Here is a 6,000-nt window from a genome sequence, read left to right as displayed (position 1 = left end):
ATATCTCAATCGAAAAATTAAACAATATCGGGTGCCTATGGACTAGGCTGGGTGAACCCAGCGTGATCTGCCCGCTATTTATTTTTTGATTTCTTAAAAGATTGAGCTTGGTCTGATGAAAGCCAGACTAGCCATGGACCTCAGTTAAACAATGCAAGGGAACATGAATCAGCCTATATTTTACGAACAATAACGGACAAAAGCTCTTCAACTTTGGCCCGTTAAAATGTGTATGAACAGTCTAGCGACGCATTTCATCAAGGCCCATTTGGACATGTCAGTTATTTGCACCACTGGTTAGATGTAAAACAGCATTCCGTTTCAGACTAGGCTACTGTTACTTAATTTGTGCATTAACAATAACGTTTCAGACTACTGTTACTTAATTTGTGCATTGACAATAAAGTATTACATGAACTAAAGATGACTAAAATCTTATGTAGAAGAAGAAACATTCACAAAAAATCCATCCATCCAAAAATGACCTTTGTTTTTGATAGCTGTTGAAAACGGCATGGAACTGACAGAGATGTTTTTGTTTATAAATAAAAAATAAAAATATTATAAAAAATAAATAACATTATGCTGATACCTTTTGCTTTTCCCAAATACAATGTAGCCTACAGGTGTAAGTGACCTTTCATCAATCCAGTTGCAATGGATGAACTGTGATGAACTGCCCTACTTGTGATTTATAGACTTAAAGGTTTTATAACAATGCTACATCTTTGGCTATTCTACAATCTATTCACCTTTTCAGCACCAGTAGGCTACTTTCTGTGCAGCTGCACACACACACTCAGGCATGCCAAACAAGCATACACAAAAGTTTCAAGAGTGGGGGATGGGGTAAAATATGGAGACAAATTGAAGTGTGATTTATTTTCGCGGAACGGATGTACAGGACTGAGCGGCGGTCATATTTTGTACCGCTATGCGGTACATCTAGTTTATTCTCGGAGGGTCATTGAGGGAAGCTCTCATTTTCAATGAAGCCGAGATTACAGAAGCGAAGCAAAGCGCTCCACAAACAAGACAACATTCGAGGCCTTCTGTTGAAGAATTTTATATAAAGCCTGGGCTAACAGTAATCTTCCTGCCCCTGATAGGCCTACCACAGCTGTGGATAGTGTGGAATGTTCAAGTAATAACACAATCCAATGTGTGTCTCAATTGTCCCCCGCTGACCACCTCACACATTTCTCTACATTTTGCAACGAACTTACATGACACAATGCCATAAAATATGCCAGTTTTAGGACACAGAATAATGTTTGTAATGATACCAGGTAGGCCTACGTCTAACAGTAACAAGTGTAATGAGCTATTCATTGTCAAAGGTGCATGGTGAAGTGAAATTCTTACTTTGGAAAACAAACATTTGCCGATATCATCACGATCATCAGAATATTGCAACAGATTCTGTGTTCTGGACTGCAGGTAACTTGTTAAGCCAGTGGTTCTCAAACTTTTATTTCATTCCCCACTTTGATCAAGGGGCATGACTGATGATAGTGGAGATAACGTGTTATCCCGAGGCTTTTGCAAGTCAGCATCTTCGACGGTAGTCTATTAAAAATATAAGTTACAGAAAAATAAAAAATAAAAATGACTTGTCAAGCAGTCAATTGACTACATTGCAGTCAAGAAGTAGGGCAAATTAAGGCACTGTTTTGATTTGCGTAGTTGCGTTACCCCCAACACTGACAATAACATAGACAGCAAATTAAGATATTTTTTTGTTTTGTGGAGCGGCACCGGTAGGCTATCAAAAGCAGATTTTGATTTTCGCTACCACCGTGTAGTCAAGCCTTAAGCCATACCCAAGTAGCCTTAATCGAGGTAATGTTTAATTACGATTTATTTTGTTATTGAATTCGTAGGCTGGGATTCCTCTCGGTAACAATTACGTTTAAAGGTAGCCTAGCCTCCTGCTTTTTCAAAAGGGGCGGCAGTCAGGCTACTGACAGAGCGATGTACAGTGGCAGAGCGACTCACAGTGGCTGAAAGTGGTACTAAAGCTTCACACAGCTTCACGCCTCGTAATGCGCAACTTTAGTGGCCATTTGAAAGCGATGCCCACTGTAGTTGGGCAGTCAACAAACTGGTAAAAGTTTGTGAGGGTGGAATCCAGTGTAATGTGCACCAGAGATCGCAAAGAAGGCATCAATGTGCTGAGTTTGGAGCCTAGTGACTGTAGAGTGAATGACGTCACACGCTAGGCTCAAACAACAATGGCGTGCAAGAACACCCTCGGCATGTAGTATGGTCGTAGACTGACCGCTAGTAACTCCACATCCTTACAGCATACAGTCTCCTTCACTGTAACATGTCTGGGATTGCACCATCTGTTGTTTATGTATAGCACCAGTCCGCCTCCCTTCTTTTTGCCAGAAAGTTTATTGTCTCTGTCCAAACGAGCTACACTGAAGCTGGGCAGCTCAACATTAGCTGGGGGGATATGGCTTGTTAGCCACGTCTCCGTAAAGCATAGCAAACTACAATCCCTGTACAGCTTCTGATTTCTTACCAGGGCAACCAGTTCGTCGGTCTTGTTGGCCAGTGAGTTCACGTTTCCCATAACCATCGAAGGAACTGAGGGCTTGTGTTGCCACTTCTTCTTCCGACGCCTAGTCCTCACTTTAACTCCCGCTCTGCACCCCCGAAAGCACCACAGCTCCTCCGGGATGTTTACGTGAACCCTACCAGCATTCCATCGTATTGCAAGCAGCTGATTCCTTGTGTACACAAGTTTGCTGCCGCTGGAGCATTGTAATAGATCCATATCCATAGGGTAGAATGAAAACACTCCTCAAGTGGGTAATCCAAAAATGTTGCAAAGTAAAAAGTAAAGGTCCTTGCAGGAAGCAATTACATCAACGTTTTTTGGTATATCCAGTTTTTAATATTTTTTTTCCGAAGTGTTTACAACTTAGTGTTAACTAATAATTGTTGCAAGCTGGACTACGAACAAAATATTAGTGCATTCCTGGATCTACATCCTTATGCATGCTTCCTGCCAGGACTTTTACAGGCTTTTCCCAAATCACGGAAGAAACGTCGACGCAGCGGTATAGTAGCAGATAATCAGGCAAGTCTTATTTAAATAAACTCCTGGTGCACTTACAAACTTTCTAATGCCTCGTTATTGGACTAAAGGTCATAGTTGTACTACTGCAGAAGTTTCGTACCATTCAGGGCATTATTAGTGGGGTAATTTACGAGATAAAAGTTGGTTCCATCACGACTGCAGAAGGTCATTAGTTTCTGACAGCTAATTTCGACCAGGGTTCGACCAAGGGAAAAAAGGTTCTGGGAGGGTGTTTGGCTCGGGGTCATGGTGCAAAGGACCCTAGGGTGAAATTACTCCAAACCATCGCTTTAAGAAATGAATTTTCTACAACAGAAATAATACAAAACATTATTATTATTATCATTATTATTATTGGGGGCCTAGCAGCGAAGCTGCAAAAGCACCCATTGTTTTACTAGTTAGGGCCCGAGCACCGAAGGGCACAAGGCCCTATTGTTTTTGTAAGGATTATTAGGGCCCGAGCACCGAAGGGCGTAAGGCCCTATTGTTTTTGTAAGGATTATTATTATTATTATTATTATTATTATTATTATTATTATTATTATTCCACTTTTTTGCTTTCCTGTTTTTGAGGTGGTTAACATAATTGAAAAGTCTTGAAATTTGGCACACACATCAGGTGTCACACAAAGCAGCTAGGTAAAAAAGCTTGGCCCCGGGTATGACCCAGAGACTCGCTAGCGCCCCCTTACGCCCCCATAGATGACTGATCCCGTGGTGGGCATATACTTTCAGCTACACACACCAAATTTAGTAGGTGTCTGTATCTCCCCAAGATGAATGACTTTCGTATGTACAATGCATTGGCCACGCCCAACTGGAAGTGAGGTATTTGGGATTTTGTGCAGACTAATATGTGATGAAATATGTGATGAATCATAATGCCAAAAGAGGTACTTCCCATGGGTGAAAACACATGAAATTTGGCACACACATCAAGTGATGCAGTGAATAGACAGGGATAAAGTTTTGGCAATCGGCGTTGCCCAGGAACTCCATAGCGCCCCCTTATGTCACTGTGACTTGTGGTTGGCATATAGTTTTAGATACACACACCAAATTTGGTAGGTGTATGTAACTCCCAAAAACAAACAACTTTTGTATTGCCATTATATTGCCAACATGCCATTAGCCACGCCCACAGGAAGTGAGGTAATTGAGATTTTGTGCGTTGTGGACATGATCAGTTTTTAACACACTCCTAGACGGTTGATCCGATTAATGTCAAAGTTGGTATACATGACGCCAAGATGTTTCTGATTCTAAATTGTAAAAAAAAAAAAAAAAAAAAAAAAAAAAAAAAATTGTTTGGAAGTCACAGTCAAGTCTATATTTGCAGTAATTTAGGGGGGTAAATATGAGGGGAAGAATTTGGGAAGAATTTTGGGGGCCAGATAGCTGGTCACTAAAATTAATTAATAATCACGATAAATACTCGTGATCTCAATATTGATCAAAATAATCGTGATTATCATTTTGGCCATAATCGTGCAGCCCTAGATTAGAGAATACAATTTCCTACTGACTATACATTTTCTGTCATTCATGAGAATTTATTATTTTGACCATTCGAAGAGCCAAGCGGACGTGGAGGAAATACTGCCTCACTGTCTCCTACCACATGTTTAGGAGCTCACTAACGGCATTCCAGGCAGCTGCTAAAACAGCTACATGTAGAGCTGCTCACTTTAACAACATCAGCAAACACTCCCATCGACCCAGAATCCTTTTTAGCACTTTAAATTCCATCATTATTCCCCAAGTCCCCTCTTAGGTTGAGGCATCGACTGACATCTGTGAGACATTTTTGAAGTTTTTTATTGATAAAATCCATCACATTAGATTGACTTTGAAAACAGTGCCGGTGCCTGAACCCTTACTTTGTTTTTACAATAAAATGGCCTAAAGCATGAATTGTTTTTTTTTTATTGATAAGACATGAAATTAAACTGATATATTCAATTTACTATCAATATTTCATTGTTTCTACGCATAATACTGTAGCGTTCACACCCGCAGACAGGGATCACCTTTGGCCAGGATGTCCATTTATTGGAGTAAGGCAAACACAGAAACAGATATAGGGCAACACAGGGATAGTCTCAATCGCACATGCAACACACAACAAGGGTAATCATACACATCAATACGGGGGTAAGGTACAAATGAGGTACAACCAAAGAGACTTAAAATGCTAACAAATACACAACATGGTAAACGCAAATACAACGATTATAACCGACATTACACATTCTAGCATTCACTCGCACTGCATTATCATACAACATTAGATAGACATTTACAGTCACTGACACTACAATACATTTACAGCGGGGAAAATAAGTATTGAACACGTCAACATTTTTTTTTTTGAGTAAGTATACTTCCAATGAGGCTATTTGCATAAAATTTTCACCAGACATTAGTATTAACTCAGATAATCCACCCATATAACAAAAATCCAAACATTAAAGTCGTTAAAGTCATAAGAGTTATGTGTTATAAAGTGGAATGACACAGAAAAAAAGTATTGAATACGCCTGCTGAAATTTCTTTAATACTTTGTGGAAAAGCCTTTATTCGTAATGACAGCTTCAAGGCATTTCCTGTATGATGAAACTAATCAGTCACAGTATTTTGGTGTGATTTTGGCCCATTCTTTTAAACAGATAGTCCTTTAATATTGAAGATTCCAGGGGTCCCTCTTGTTAATCCTGATCTTTAGTTAACTTCCAAAACTGTTCAATTGGATTGAAGTCAGGGCCTTGATTTCCTTTCTCTGAAACCAATTGAGTTTCCTTTGCTGAATGATTTGGATCATTGTCCTGCTGGAAGATCTAGCCATGTCTCATCCTCATCATCCTGGTGGATGTAAAGATTCTCCTGGAACAAAATGACTTCATTCA

This window comes from Alosa alosa, chromosome 22, assembly GCF_017589495.1.
Source record: "Alosa alosa isolate M-15738 ecotype Scorff River chromosome 22, AALO_Geno_1.1, whole genome shotgun sequence".
Taxonomy (NCBI): Eukaryota; Metazoa; Chordata; class Actinopteri; order Clupeiformes; family Clupeidae; genus Alosa; species Alosa alosa.
Note: the sequence above shows the minus strand (reverse complement) of the source record.